Raw genomic sequence first — 16,294 nt, 5'->3', positions numbered from 1 at the left:
ACTTTGGCCATCGATGCTCAGTCAAAGAAGTGATTATTCCAAGGATGCAGTTGGTGACTCATGGTTTGTTACACTGGTCAGTTTGGGTATGTTATGTAATTAAGATACTCAAACATATCTGCAAATGTTCCGCTAATGGTATGATGGTCTCTAAGAAAACAATTAGTGTGGTCATTGATGCAGATGCCGCCATTAGGACTAGAGAATGAATCAAAGTATAACTGACTCAGCTGGAACACAGTAGTATTTTCATTGAGAAGTTATGTAATTATAAGGTACATTGTGTACCATAGGTGATGACGTTTATACTTTGGCTAGTAATGGTCATCGATGTAGATTGTCATTGGGCGAGGAGAGGTGCATGAATCATCTGGTATATAGCTAACAGGCTAAAGGACTTGCAATCTCTTTGACCAACTGACACCGACTGGGACTCAGACATAGTAGAGACGAGGCAAGCAGTTAGTATGACAGCTGCATAGTGCATAGTCCAGGTAACCTCGACTCTATCCACCGCGCAGCGGAAGTCGAGGATTTACCCGAGGTGAGCCGTGCATACGGTGGATGCACTGTCAATACCGAGCGCGCTGGTATTCCTGGGCTCGAGGTTTGCATATCTTTGTGAGAAACACGTTACCGAACACCGGAAGCCGACGCCCCCTAAACCAATTCATGACGAGTGAAATGCCGTTAAGAACCAGTCTCTGTAATGTGTAAATGGAGGAGACTGGTTTCCTTTCTGAGTTTGCATTCCAACTGCCACCGTGGCCCAATGGATAAGGCATCGGCCTCCTAAGCCGAGGATTGCGGGTTCGAGTCCCGCCGGTGGTTCAGAAAAATTATTAATTTTTTTGGCAAAAAAACTGAAATAAACAACATTCAGATGGCCAATTAGTTTAGCAAATACAATGCGATGTATTGTAACAGAAATTATCGAGGCAATTTTATTGTGCTTGTCTGATACTGCTGCATTGCGATTTGCCGTTTTGTGTCAAGAACAACCCGTATATTTGCAACAGTGCATTGTTATCAGTGGAAATGTCAAGGGATGTCTAAATGTTATTGCAGCAGTGGAGAAGAAAGTGTTGCTTTTCTTCAACACAAGTCATTTCAATAAGTCAATACGATTATACCACCAGTTTGGCTTCCGCTACAAAAGCCAATAAGAAGTCTGTTCCAAACTAGAATAACATGTATGTTTCATCAAAATCCACACGATCTGGTCAAACGATTATGAGATAAACTCGTCTAGACGTCCCATGGTAACAGTGTCAGATAAATGATTTCATGCGGATGAAACTCAGCAGAAATCGTAGTTGTGTTTCTTTGTCTAAATGTCGACGTCTCGTTTTCACTCTTCCGATGCCTTTGCATGTTGGAAGCTGGCATGGCTTAATGATGGAGACTTGGAGTGAGAAAAGTCCCATACAGGTCCCTGTTTCGCGTTAATCCGGCCCTGGGGTTTCCTCCGTGATTCACTCCCCCTTCCTCGTCGCCAGAGACATAACACGACAGCGGCAATTTACTTGTTTCGCTCTGTTTACTCAGCTGATGAGCAAGTTATTAGCGATGGAATAGTAAACCATGGATGACTCACGGTTATGGTATTAACAACAGTTTCTACTGGTATTAAGGAAAGATGAGGTGGGGTGAGAAAAGGGCAACCAATCTGGAATCTGGAGGAATTCCGCCACGGCTAATGACCATCTGAGACGCAATACGTGCCATGGCCATGCCACCTGTATGGTGTGGGAGAGACGTAGATTAGTCAAGCCGTGGATGTAGCGAATCTATTAAGAATCCATCAGTGTGTATGAGTCGGCGAAGATGAGGGTTTTGTGCAATAGATTTGGTCCCATTACAACCCTTTACAAGCATGAGCGGCAGTGTAATACACTGCTTTTATCAGTAACCAGTTGAAGACGATGAATCGTCATCTGTGCAACCGGTTAACTCCCGACAGATGTACATATCAGTTATTATTTGGACTTCTAGTTAAAGTTCCAGTCTGTTTGCAAGACTGTCGTTCGTCAATACACCAAAGAGGAACTCTACCTCCAACACACAAACTTTCAAACAATTGCATGACATTCTCGCCATACGGTGTGACACGACCCTCATAAAGTAACTCAATATCAAATACCATCAGTTTAATCTAGTCTATAGCTAAATATCATCAATCGCAATCCGATGCATGATCATGTTCTCCATGGCCTATGATCCTTTTATATATTCTGCAAATATCACTAACATTGCATGATCGTCATTCCACATTATTATAGCTATCACCAGGAACGTAATCAAAAACGGAAATCGACGTGCCGTGATCATCAGCGCAAATCCTTGTTTTGTGTGCACCCGCTCTCAAACATGGAGTTCGTCGCGTTTTGGCGAGATGGTGATCGACCTCGTCCCTTCTGGGTTTCCGGTGTTTCTCTGCAATCTACCTTTGAAGTAATCAACCAATTCAGAAGTCCCAAGACTTTGCGTGGATGATTTGGGACTAGGTTGAAGATATTGTTAGATGCAATGCCAATTGATCCCGAGAAAGTGATCATGCTAGGTCGTGCACCAGTATAACGATTCTTATCCGAAATCATTGCGATTACACGTAACCTTTTGGTCAACTTTGAACCTTCCTTGGACCGCCATCATCAAAAACTCCAGGTGGTCACTGCTGGACTGCTGAACATGACCCTTGTGTGTAGATCGGCAAACCATGGCTGATTGCTGCTTTTGAATGTGACGGAAGACTCAGGACTTCAGGTATTTGAATATCGGAGAAAATCTTCATAACTAAGAATAGGAGCCAATATCCCATTGTTTTTCCCACAGCAACTGTTCACATTTCTTGTTCTTTTCTTAAGATGCAGGATTGCCCCTAAGCTACTGGTTGTTTTAACCAAAACACTCTAATGGTTCAATTTCAGTCTAGGTTCATACGAAGATTGAGATGTTTAGACAACAATGTCATCAGACAACATCAGCATTTCCCAGCAATTGGGTTTAGTTTGAAAACGTTGTTTCACCTCGCTGTAGCGTGAAACAGGTGTATTGATCGGATTCGCTATGCTATCTTGTTGCGGCCTCATCATGCTGTAGCCCAAGTCGTTTGTCTACACCACCTGTTCTGTTCCTGTGAGACCAGCCAGAGGAGCCACAGACTGATCAGCCAATTTCAGTCTCTGCCAGACATGCAGGACCAGAGGTTTTGATGAAATTTCCATTAAACTATGGAATATCCTTATCTATCCTAATCTGCTGGAATGTCGGCAAGGTCTTTTTTGGTTTTCTCCCAATTTGGAGCTAGTTTGGCCAAGACGTGTCTCCGGCATTCATCTCCTCGATCACCTGACAGTCACGTGTTGAAGATGGCTGCCAGTTTTGAAATTCACATTGGTGTTATACATTGACTGCCACTGTGTTTGAGTATCAAAACTGTACCATGTATCGGCTACTTAGTGCTGGGATGACAGCAAAGCATATCCTCTCACTTCCCAAAGTATTCCAGGCTTTAGCCACTAGGCTCACTATAGACACACTCTCAAAGTAATGCAAATCATCTTAGTGGTTATCAGAAGCAGCTGTTTGAAAAGGATAACAATTTTAAGCCTTTGGAATTCACGAACTGTTTTCGAAAACCAGACAAGTATTCAATATGAATGGTTCCAATGCATGGCAAAGCAATGTGCCTGGCGTTTGTACAAAGATGTCGAGGATTTCCCCAAGTTAACTATTCGTCGTCATCATCATCCTTCCAATAAATTAAAAAGCAACGAAATACCAATCAGTAAAAGTATAATCCTCTTTCCAAAGAATTTCGATAGACTATGTGAACTACCCCAATGACCCATTTGTCTATTCTGCGCTCTTTTTACTGCTATAAACTATGCACATGCTCATCTTCTGGACAGATGTAGCAGCAATTCCCATTGTCACTTCACCATCAGTTTCTTTCTTATGCTTCCATCATCAGAAAAAAACTAACCATTGGTACAATTCAGTCGTTAAGGGAGTCAAGAGAAGAAGATATCCTTAACACGTAACTCTTCAACCTTTCACCTATCCCACTAATTGATAGTCCTAGCCATAACACAGTACCGTCCAGCAAAGTAATTAACGGCGTGTGTAAGCTTTATCATCAGCCTGAGATTACCTTGCCCTCGATAATTGGACAATAGGTTGTCTCTCATCTACAGATAGGATAGATATCATTGGAATGGGCTTGATTATATATAAACCTTGTGTTCCCAGCTTCCTCATAAAAACTAGCCACAGATTACTTACCAGGTAAGGGTGATCTCTTTATGTGATGGCTCAGAGCCTTTACCAGTTATCTCGTCACGTTAGCTCCTTTATTAGAGACATTTGTTAAGTACGTATTATGTGACCAGAATTTAGCAGCAGTGTCTTCATCGTGATGGTAACTTCAGATATCAGGGAGTAAGATTATTCCATAGAAATACCTTGTCCCTACCCGCAAGCTGTACCGCTGATAAAAAAATCAGTAAGTGAAAAGAATATATTTTATGATATAAACATGACCCTTATGTACCAAAGTTGTGACATCAAAGTACTTTTTATAAAGCTGTTATAGAAAAACGTTTGATGCATCAATTGCATTGGAGCGTCACAGACAGATTTTTTTGCACTGATGAGGTTTTTTTCTCGATAAATAGTGTTTTTAAGATCCAAGGTTGTATCGGAAAATACATTGAGTGGATCAATTTGTGAATTCGTGATATAGAAATTGGATTGATTAATCGGCAAGGACATGCCAATGCGAGAATCTTTCAAGAATTCTTATGTTTAACTTCAATGAACTTACATTTTGTACAATTCTCCAAACGCATAGTATACCAGCAAGTTAACGTATCCCAAGATAATCTAACATATAGGACATTGATGTGTCATAGGGTTTTAAGAATGATATCCTCGAAGTGAAATATTTATATTGGTTTTACGAATTGAGTGTATTTTTTCCTTTGATCTGCGTCTGCAAATAAAGCGTGTTGGAATTGGCTCGTCTGAGATCAAGGCGATGAGTGGTTAAGGAATATAACAATTTTGTTCAAGGTTGACGTGGATGTTTTTAAGGTCGGGGTTTAGAGCAAAAGCAGCAATGTATCTGGTGTCTTTAACTGGTTATGTCAGACATATCATTCCTGCACTGTTTCCTCTAGTGAGAATCACATTTCTGAATCCTCACGGTTTTGCTCATCTTTTCATGAAACAGAACTTCACTTCAAAGAAAAGAAACAGTACACAGGTGTCGCTTTTTCTGTTCAGTAACATAGTGTATTTCTATAGCCCTGCCTCAAGCATCGTTTTTTTGTGGTACGATCAAGACAAAGGATATTATCCAAACGCGTTTGTTCTTTTTTGCGGTTAATTGCAGCTGGTTTCTTTGAGTTTTGGCAAAGTTTAATGCACCTTTGTAACGATTTTACGAATAGGAAAAGGTGACCTGCTTTATTCGCCCTAGGTTACCTATATCAACTACAGAACATCGGAGACATAACAAAGCTGAAATTGGTGTCAACGACCTTTAAGTAAGCCTTTGATGGTACAGTAATGGTGGATATGATCCATCTCCAAAAAAGTCCATAATTTGAGTTTCTTTCGCATTGATGTGTGAAGAAAGCTTTTTGCATCTAGGGATAATCCTTTGTCTACCGTTGCCTGAATAATTGATGAAGGTCTCGACAAAATCTAACGGGTTGATAGGTGATAGGTGATCGTGGATTATTCTGGGCGGATTTGATGCAGCATAAAAAAGTCATATTTTTTAATCTTTTTGAGGACGACTTAGAAACAAGACACTTGCATGACTGCATCTCGTGCTGATCCGGCGACTCAGACGCGGTCACTTAGTCGGTTTTCTCATTTGAGCACAATTTGAATCAGGGACATTGCAAGTGCAATTGCTGATATTACGGACCCAAATATTCATAAACAGAGGCACCAGAAGGTTAACTTAGCATCAGCTTACAAACCCGAATCGATCTCAATAATGGAGGCAGTAAATGAAATCCCCATTGCCCACTCGTCATCAGATTGCAGTTTATCCTCACGGTAACTTCAATTTATTTACCATGTATTCCCATTGTTCTTTTAATTGGTGAGAAGATTGGCTTACACGTTCAGACAAAGGGACCAACTCCATTGGGGATCGGTTTAAATAAGCTTAAGAAAGAGATGTTTAACTCAAGACAATGTCTTAGAATCGTCCACATAAAACTCCACATACCCGGTACAGGATACGTGCTTTGTCTTTTTGTCGTGACATGAGAAAAGATTTCATCCTTTTTTATTTATTCTGTGAGAAGGTTGGATGAGGTCATTATGGTTATGGCTTGTGATTATGTAGCAGGAGTTGGATTAATTTGTCTCATCCTGTTAGAGTACCTTTGGTGTCGCCGGTAATCCAATCTAGAAACACCATAAGGTACTTAGTTACGCTTTTTCAGCAAACATTATACTGCATTTTATTAAGATCTTTTTTACACGGTGACACAATCCATCATGGGTTTATTCAGACGTTTCGTGAAGTGGTTGTCTCATCATTTAGATTGGAACAATCGCCTGCTCCCCCATCATATCATGTTTTAGCCAGAGTAGTGATAGAAGCCACCGGCAACGAACAGTCCAGTGCAAGAAGTCTTGAAATGCAAAGAGCCCTTAACGACGTCCCCGGCATTCAGGTGAAACATCACTGACTTGCCATCGCCACCTTTGTCCCGAGCTCTTGGCATCATCTGCTACCAGTCGACCGATGAAGCCATCCATCAGGATTTGCCTCCTAATCACCTGACTAATTACCTTTATTTTACTGCACTAATTATTCGAGCACCTATTGTCTCTTGGTGACAAAGATAACCGGGCGTGCCACTTAAATCCACCAGCGATGTCTCGGGTCGTAACAGCATCACTTTCATTCAGTATTCACTCCAGGAAATTAGTCAGACTATTGTCTTTTGGTGCTTAGGTTGCTGCTCGTGTGCAGGTTTTTAAACTACCAGATCCGCATCTCATCAGAAAGTTTATGTCAGATTAGATTAGGAGCAGAGCTTTGATATTTTATTCACTTCTTAGCTTTTTTCAGACATTCCTGTTCCTACTGCTGCTGCTGCTGCTGCTGCTGCAACTGCCCCTCAGTCTTCTTCTCTTCCTCCTCCTCCTTCCCCTCCTCTTCCCACTTCGTCTTTCTCCTCTTCCTTTTCTTCATCGTTTCCGCTCTCAGATGGGCAACAAACACTTCATCATTGGCGTGCTTTTTCCTTAGACGTACGTAGGGATCATGTATTGCTTAAACGCTGATAAGCAGCAACAAAATGACAGACTGACATACAGCCCGAAGCGTATTCTTACTACCACATGTTACAGCAGCAGCTTCGAGCACAAACTGCACCTGCTTGCTTTGCTTCCAATAAAACATCAGAATTCAATTCATTCATCGATTTCCATTGTTATGAATCATTCCTAATCCAGATTTAAAGAGTTTTTACAGCAGATGTAAGCCATGAAAAGTTAAGGAAACAGTTTATGAACTTTTCATGAACTCTAATGCTACTAATTACGTCACCCTTGAGATTCAGCAGCTAATATGTCCTGGCAATGGTCATATTCAGACCTGTATTAGATTATTTGCGCTGGTCGTTGTAGATGGACTGGATAATAGGATAAGCGAAGACCCTCAGGTACATAACAGCAAATTATGAGTAACAACAATACACCTAAAACGGGTGCAGACAATAGAATATGGCGCCTGCATCATGTTCACATTCGTGTGAAGGTCACTTTTGCAAGGTTATCGAGGCGAAGGTCACTTGCGGAGCTTACCAATGTGATGGTCGCTAGCGAGGGTTATCAAAGTGACGATAATTTCCCGAAGGTCACCAAGGGATATTCACCTGGAAGGTTCTCAAGGGAATGTCACTTGTTCAGGTCGTCAGTGTGATGGTCACTTGCAAATAAAATGATATGAAGGAAAGCAATCGTCCACAGCAAAGAACTGGCCCTTGCCTTGAGGTCTGTGGTGCTTTAGTTTATAAAAGAGAGCATGTGCACTGCGATTGCGGTGACCCGACCTCCCGCAACTATCGCCAGTCTTACCACTGCTGCCGGTGATCCCTCGGCTGCAAAATCGAAGATGATAAACAATTCATAGCTTGTTGTTAATCCTATTGTAGTATCTTACCGGAAGGCGCAGAAAATCACCCGATCGACTCCCGGATGGGGAACTGAAAAATTTGGCGCTTAAGCTGCAGGCGGTAGGGAGCATTGCCAGAAGCGATGGATTGGCCTAGGGGATGGTGTGCGTCATCGAACATGATTTCTTAAAAATGCTTGTCACCAAATCATCTCGGTCAGCATAATCTCATGGACATGATGGATGCAGGCAACACCTCAATCTAGCTTGATAAAAATAAACGGCCGATAAGGGAAACACCGTAACTAACCAGGGATACAGTATGCCTTGCTGGCGTTTTCGGACAAGTAAAACGTTGCAACTGAGACAGGTACCTGAAGACGAGATTGTGACAAGACAATTAAGCCAATCATGTTGCGGAATTGTCCGTGAACCGACATTGCACCGGAAGCTCCCTAAATCAATCTCACAGCCGCAAATTTAATTAAAAACAATCGCCCTTCCTGCGCAGACACACAATCGATAATGTCATCGGGAACCGTTTTATACTTTGTGCCATCTACCTCCGGTTATCTTGGGGTCGAACTGGCCTTTCTCCACGATGTGCGCAATTTCCGAGTTTGCCTCGGGCATGTTCGGCAGAGATCGTCCATCCGGGTGCCTGGTGTCGTGTGGCAAACGATCTTGTGATTATTTCATTAACGAGTACTGGTGACCCATAGTTAGGATAGGAGTGTTCAGATATTCTTTATGAAGACACCGCTTCTATTTACAAGGTCTTCTCTTCCCGAGTACAGCGATATCAAGGTCGCATTTGATACCACCCGCGGAAGCAGATGTCAGGTAAAGGGAAACATGAAGAATATCATGGCGACATGTCCGGAACAGGAAAATAGGAAGCGCCCGGAGTGCTGATTATAGGTAGGAGCTGCAGGAAGCTGACCACCATCCTTAACTTCCTCGTATTGTTTCCGAGTGAAACCAGGTCATGATAGTTCCTGGTGGCGAGACAGTTACTAGAAAGAGCACATCTCCTTATATCGACGAAGTGACAGTAAAAAGTTACGCGTCACGTTGATATTGGCTTCTTTGGCAATGATCAAATGCGCCTGGATTCAAGTAAGGTCTTTGTCAGTCAAGGTCGAGTGCGTACGATAGACGATAAATTAATACGGCAGACGTAGTATCACTAGTTTCTTTTCATCAGATGCTTGGCGTGCATCTTTCGAGGAATAAAAGTTTTACCAAAAAGAGCCACCCACCTTCCAATTTCAAAGTATACTTCTCCTTATGTCTGGTACTATAGTAAGTCACCAGATTGAATGTCTAGACATACCCAAAATAAATTTGCTTCCAGAAATGTTTTCTCGTTTGCGGCTGACGAAACACAAAGAAACTACTACCAATCATACTATATCGTGAGGTTAAATGCGGACTCGAGAATGGATTATCAATTTTATCACATTATGATCTAAATATACATATGTAAGTGTCGTCAATCAGACATGACTTATTTTCACGCCTCAAGCAAAGATCTACATCGCTCGCGGCGAGATCGAATCACGCGGCGTAGTAAATAACCAAATTGACGGTCATTGTCGAACGATGCAATTGTGATAAGGGAGGCATTTTTACAGCATAGAAACGCCTGAGGGTTTCCTGGATTCTTGGTATTGGTGATATTTGAAGCATGATGACAAGGAAATTGCGGTGACGGTAACGAATACAAAGACAACTACTGACGATGGTCTCACTGAGCAATTTTGGGAATCCCTTTTCACACCTTGGCGACAACCGATGTGTTCAAGAGTTGTCTCAATTCAGCCCGGCCAAGTCAGCTAGATTAAGACACTGGAGGGCTCTTCAACATCCGGCTTACATCTCGAAGTCAATTTTGCTTAACTCTGACCCAGAAAGATGACAAATCACAGAGATATCAAGATGTCAACGCACGAGACCAATTTACCGCAAACGAGAGAATATTAAAAAACATAGCCGCCGGAATCAAGGCTGATCCCCGAAGTAATATCTTTATCGCGGTCCATGCTTGACTACATAACTCCTTTGTCCTGCCCGGGGATACACCTTGCCCCAAGATATTGCTAATGAAGGGTACCATGTGTGGCTGGCATGCAATCAGCCAGACACGAGTCATAAAATGCTAATAAACATGGCTGTCTATTGTTCGAATCGACGTCTTGATTAATGGGGCTAAGCTCGGTTTGAAAGATGGCCGATACAATACCCTGTTTGGTATGATTCATGGCCCAAGATTCTCAGCCGCTTCTTTAATTGTCCCAAAGAGGCTCTTAATTGATTTTTTGATGGGAGAAAAAAATGGTTTATGGTGGAATTATGCCTGAAGGATCTATTGGCGTGCGTTAGAAATTTAAGAGTAATAACAATCAGACAAATTGTCCTCCTGCCTTGCCGATCGCCGGAGCAAGCACCATATTTGTGTGTGATGCAATGGAGTTTGGGTTTCATTATCTTGCCAATTTTGCTATTTGCCCGGTATCAAAATATTTTGCATGAAGTCGAAAATGCATGGCAGCCTTTCCAAAAGCTTCCTCGCCTAGCTTGATACAGTAATCTAGTGGAAACCAATAACGCACTTCGATGATTGCAATAGCCATCAATTGTTTATTTGCAGTCACCATTGGCAACAAATATGTAATCAAACGGCACTTAAGTCAAACAAAAGCCAGTGCCGCCAAATGGGAAACAGATCACGTGACTCGTCGACCCTAGGTCAGTCTTAAGCACGTTTATAAAGGTCGTCGATTACTCTTAACATGAACTACACACAGTCAAGATCATTCATGACCAATGTGGAAACTTATTAACTTCTCCCACAAATTAGTCGAGTCTGATTCCTTAACATCACGATTGCTGCTCGTTTATGCCACTTTATCACACGGTTCTCTATAATGATATTCATTTATAACTGGTTTGCACTATAGTGATCAAGCTCTCATATATCTTGCTGCCATAACTTGAGCAGGCAACCAATCATTCAATTAGTGTACGTTCCACATTTAGAGATACTTGAACACAAGTACGGTTCGTGAGAAATGGCTTCATCTCATGCTCTGTCATTTGACTGCTCAGCAGCACTTAGCTTCGAACCACTCCGGCCAGTGTGAAGTGGTTAAGACAAGTACGTTAAACGTTTGAAGTGTTCAAAGGGTGTAAAAGCCAAGCCAAGCTAAGCTATCTACCAGTTTGCTTACCTTCAGCAGCCTTGAAGCCGTGAAGAAAGAGTTGTACACTAACATATGTTCATCCCTTCCATGAAGCACATTTGATCGGAGGTTTGTCCAAAACAATGCCTGTGGTTTGATCATAAGTGTTTCCATGCAATAGGCAACTCGAGAGGCCATGATGCAAACCTCCGCACGAGGAGAAAATTGTGAATTAAGTTGGAAGGTGGGTTGCTGTCACCCCCGATTATTGATGTTAGCAAGGTAATCACAACACAGTCACATGTCTCTATCTGTCTTCGTGACAAATATAACCAGCGAATGTTAGTGGATGACAATACTAAGTTTGTCGACAATATCAAGTTTGCGACATCTTCCCATTAAGATCGCCCCCCCCCCCCCCGCCACCCCAGGCATAACAGGGCGTTACTTGTGACCGTGGCAATTACCAGTGATTTAATAACAATTGGATAACAACCTGAATTGATCGAACAATTAAATGCTATTGGCGAAAATCAATTTCCGATCAGAGGTTGCTGGAATGGCATAGTCGGGTTTTATACGAGAGGTGATAAAAACGGCTTTGTGGTACATAGAGGGTCGATCAATAATGTAAGGTCAGATTTTTTCTTCCTTCATGAGAATTAAAGGAGATTGCTCGTCAATCCACGTGACTATCAGAGACACCTGCAGTGAAAATATTCAACTACTTCGGTTTCCATTTAAGGGATAGTCATTAGCATATTTCTACTACAATGTTTACTATGAGTCTAAGCACGTGGGTCACCCAGGTGGCTCCGCAAGCGAGGTAACTTGACGAGGCATGGTGTTACACTATAATAGTACCTTACGAATCCGCATGGAGCGCGTTATCGATAATGGTCGCAAATAATGTCAAAAACATAAAAAGTTATCGTAAATATTGTTATATTTCTGGATATTGGAGTATGTAAATGATAAGGAGACCTAAACCAATGACAGACCAGTATCCTATGAACCTTACTAGTGATTTGGGGTTCTTGAAACTCCTTAGATTTATCAATGAAAGCTTATTCCCGCCTTAGGTTTTTACCGGGCCATTCATAGCACACCAATTTCTTAAGCGTTTTAACGAGAACTGTCCTTTAACGTAAATCCAGTTTGTTAGTTGTTGAGATTTTTGCGTTTTTTTGTTTCAATCTTCAGTTTTGGAAGATAACTAGTGAATTGATATAGTACCACTTCTTACAAACAAAGGTGAAAGTAAAGTTATTCTTGCCTGATATTGCAACTGACATAGTAAATTAATGACACGAGCATATTATTGTTCTTCCAGGTGTCAATATTTTTTACCCGACTCCCCGGTCCTGTGGCTGTTTGCACTGCACTAGCATCTGGAGAAAAAGTCATAAAAAATACTTCTACAGTCATTAATTATGCAGAGAATATTCAAGCTTGGATATGCAACGTAAATCAGGCGGAAAAAACACGCACGTGACCCAAGAACTCTCTGGTGCAAAATGGCACAGAAAACACATCGCGTGAACTCGAGGACCCCATGAGACAGACGAGATCGACCTCGGACCTAACAGAACCTGCATGATATACGTTACATTCTACCATCAGTGTTAAGCATGCAATAGAAACCATCGGTGCAGGTTTAAATCATGTTTTTGTATTCCCTGGAGTGGGGTTGATCGATTCGCCATGGAAAACTCGAGACAAAGAGGTCAAATTGTCCTCTATGTCATCTGGCTGCAACATCGCTACGTCGTTAAACTTCGTATGGCGGACGTAGCTTTATGAATATTTAATTAACGACCCTCGCCAAACTACGTTTACCTTCGTAACACAAATGTAATCGGATGGTGAAGTTTAATGCACCTCAGATGTACGGCTCATGTACAGCTTACGCGCACTCATGTACATTCTTCATTGTCAGTGCACATCGATGCATATCGTGTTTAGGCATTTTTAGATTGAGACCAAATGCAGTGTCTCGTGCACTTGCTCAAACAAAAGCTGGTAATTTCTAGAAGAGATGGCGGATATTTGACCTTTGCATACTTAGGATGTCAATCTGTGTATAACAATGTCCTCATCCTTGTCTATTGCTGACTGAAATGTAGTCCCAGTGTTGGGGCACGTAATATGGTATACTTGAGGTAGGCTTAATGCAGGCCTTACCGCCCCTCTGCTCACCACTCTACTACTTGCGTCTGACGCATTAAACGATCGGCACTATTCCCGGCTTCCATTGCTTACCACGTATTGCAATCAGGCTTTGGATTTGTCCAGATTGTTGCTGAGATTAACAGGGACCGGCTTACTCACCAAGTTGTCACTGGAGATTATCTGGCTAACTAACGAACGCATCTTGCATAGAATAGTTAGCATGGTTAGTTGCCGTTATGTTGTTCCTGGGCGTCTAGGAAGACTCGTTAGTATCGAACCACAACCAGTAGATAAAGAACAACCACTTGGCCTAGCATGTAGCATGCTGTTGACAGAGACGATGAACAGAAGAAATCGTCCCGTACCATTGTAATATACCAGTAACAGATAGCTAAACACTCAATCGGAAAGCTCTCCTGCAGTCACCGATAAAGACAACCTGCCTGGTTAAATGAAAAAGGTAACATTTGTTTCTCTGAGGTCTATAGATGTCAAAGGAGGCACCGCCGAAAGGTAGACTGTGGGAACATCATACCGAACATCATACCATTTGTGCATACGATTGCTATCACAAATAAGAACCACTCGCCTTTGGGAAACTGATAAATTGCTTTGTTGCACTTCATGTGTTGGTCGTCTGCGATCCCCTCCGAAAAACAATGTCAACATCGGCGTCACAGAGCTGAATGGCAAAACACGTCCTCTGAAGGAGCAATATTGCTTACAGCGGGCAGAAAACCAAGAATTAGCTGCCATGAAACAGTGCTCCTGAAAGATGCCTTGTTGGTTCCTTGCCTACATACCAATTCCTTATCTTTTTATTGATTACCTGAGACCAATATCTGTTTTGGTCCCGATGATTTGATAAACGGCATCAATTCACCAACCACGAGATGGCCACGCTGATGATATCGAAAGGATCGTCTAATTGACACTTTGGCGTGTTTGCTGTCGCCGATTCCGATACTACAAGAGATATATCTAACTGAGAAAGCCGATCATGTTTCGGCTTAATGTTGGATAATGAAGAAATCAGATGGCTTCTTCGAGTTTCGAAGAGAACTGGTGCGGAATGGAAGAACAAGATAACACATTGCCAATATCTTCAAAGAAAATGTCCAGCAGAATCCAACGAGGTGATGTAAAATATATCTTCCCGAGATAATTACAAAACGACAACGCGATTTAATACGAGCCCTGCAGACCCAAACCTTCAGATGTGATGTTGATAGAGGAGTTTTCCAGCAAACAATTTCGGCGAAGAATCATTGATTAAGCAATAGATGCAAAAGCAATATTATACATCATCAAGCATTATCACTACAAGCAATGTTAGGGCATCCAGAAACACCGTCACCGACAATATCACCAACCTGCAAAATACCTTTACCTACTGTCACGGTATAGAAACGAGCAACGATACGGTGAAGATAAGAATTCACATCCGCTAATAGACATAAAAACTCCATAACATATAATACCCAAGGCATGATCAGTACATTTGATAATAGACGAGCCAGAGATATCGTCAGCGACAACTTGACGGCTTTTGAGCCGTGAACCAACCAGCAGAGATATCTTTACCTATTGTCACGGTATTCAGTAAAACACCGAGACGACAGAGAATCCACGACCAACTAATACAAAACATACAAAAACAATGTACCCAGCACATTATCAGTAATGATAGGAGAGAACATCCGGGCGATGTCATCCTAATCTGGCCACTGCACCCGCTGAGTTTATCAACTAATCAATGCTATCAGCAGCTAATCAGTAGTACGGTATCTCGGCAGCAGATTAAGAGGATGGAAAATGGAGGGTTGCAGAATACGGGTTTTTCACACGATCGCTCAGCATGCAGACGTCAGTCTAAAGTCCCAGCTGCAATGGTTTGTAGCAATTCGAAGGGATGGCCCTCAAAACATCACAGGGCTTTACCACATTATCACTTTGATAACACATGACAAATCCTCTGTATCACGTCAATATAATTATATTGTAAAAGATAAAGCGGAAATTGTCAAATTACTGCAAATAGATAATGCACCCCTATCAATGATTACCGCACACGTGTAGTGTCACCAAAAATCTTGTCACAACGGTATCATATCGATAAGACATCGATAAGAGTCGTGACGCATGACAACATCAAAAAATGATAAAACAACACCTACCTTTCTGAGAGATAATCCTATCTAATCCAAAAGTCGTTTTCTTGTCTTGCTTTCTCTTTTTCTCGACATGCTTCGGTCGTAGACCTATTCCCGTCATTGCGGTCCCCAGCACAACACTCCGCTTTCTAATGCCATGTCCCCGACTGAAGCAACCAAACACACGCTTATCTCACCTTCACTTGGGCAAATCGATTTCAGTGGCCGCCCCGCATAGCAGCGATTCGCAGAACTACTACCCATTGATTTGTTCATTGTGTAATGTATGCAGTGGATATCATCGCTGAGCATTGACACTTTCCTTGACCACTTATTCATAGCAATAGCAGAGAGGTCATCCTACTTTTGCGCGGTGTCGTTCCTAAAATAGACTCAGATTTGGTTGAAACAAATTGACGGAATGAACGGAATGAGTTCATCGTCGCCAACAGTTTTAGGGAGTAGTAGTGGGAGGTAATGCCGGGTGGACACTGCTAACTGAGTTACTGTTTAGAAGGCAGCTATGGCATGCATTTATCATCATTGTGTGTATCAACACTTCTGTGCCACCTCACGGATGTATACATGCATCTCTGACACCCTCTCCTCATTACCTCCCGCTTGACATTCTT

General features: G+C 42.1%; 1 protein-coding gene and 1 non-coding gene across 4 annotated transcripts in view; one reads left to right on the top strand and one right to left on the bottom strand.

Moving 5' to 3' along the window:
* LOC135500849 (uncharacterized) overlaps nucleotides 1–15,833 on the bottom strand; it is a 64,014-nt gene extending 48,181 nt beyond the window's left edge. For all 3 annotated transcript variants that reach the window (XM_064792514.1, XM_064792515.1, XM_064792517.1), the window contains exon 1: nucleotides 15,687–15,833. The gene's annotated coding sequence lies outside the window, so the exon portion shown is untranslated. The remainder of the gene's footprint in view (nucleotides 1–15,686) is intronic.
* On the top strand, nucleotides 759–831 carry Trnar-ccu (transfer RNA arginine (anticodon CCU)). The gene has a single exon. It is a non-coding gene; the product is annotated as a tRNA-Arg (tRNA).
* Nucleotides 15,834–16,294: the final 461 nt, after the last annotated feature.

This window comes from Lineus longissimus, chromosome 16 (genome assembly GCF_910592395.1).
Source record: "Lineus longissimus chromosome 16, tnLinLong1.2, whole genome shotgun sequence".
NCBI classification, from domain to species: domain Eukaryota; kingdom Metazoa; phylum Nemertea; class Pilidiophora; order Heteronemertea; family Lineidae; genus Lineus; species Lineus longissimus.
Note: the sequence above shows the minus strand (reverse complement) of the source record. Positions and strands in the feature narration are given on the sequence as shown.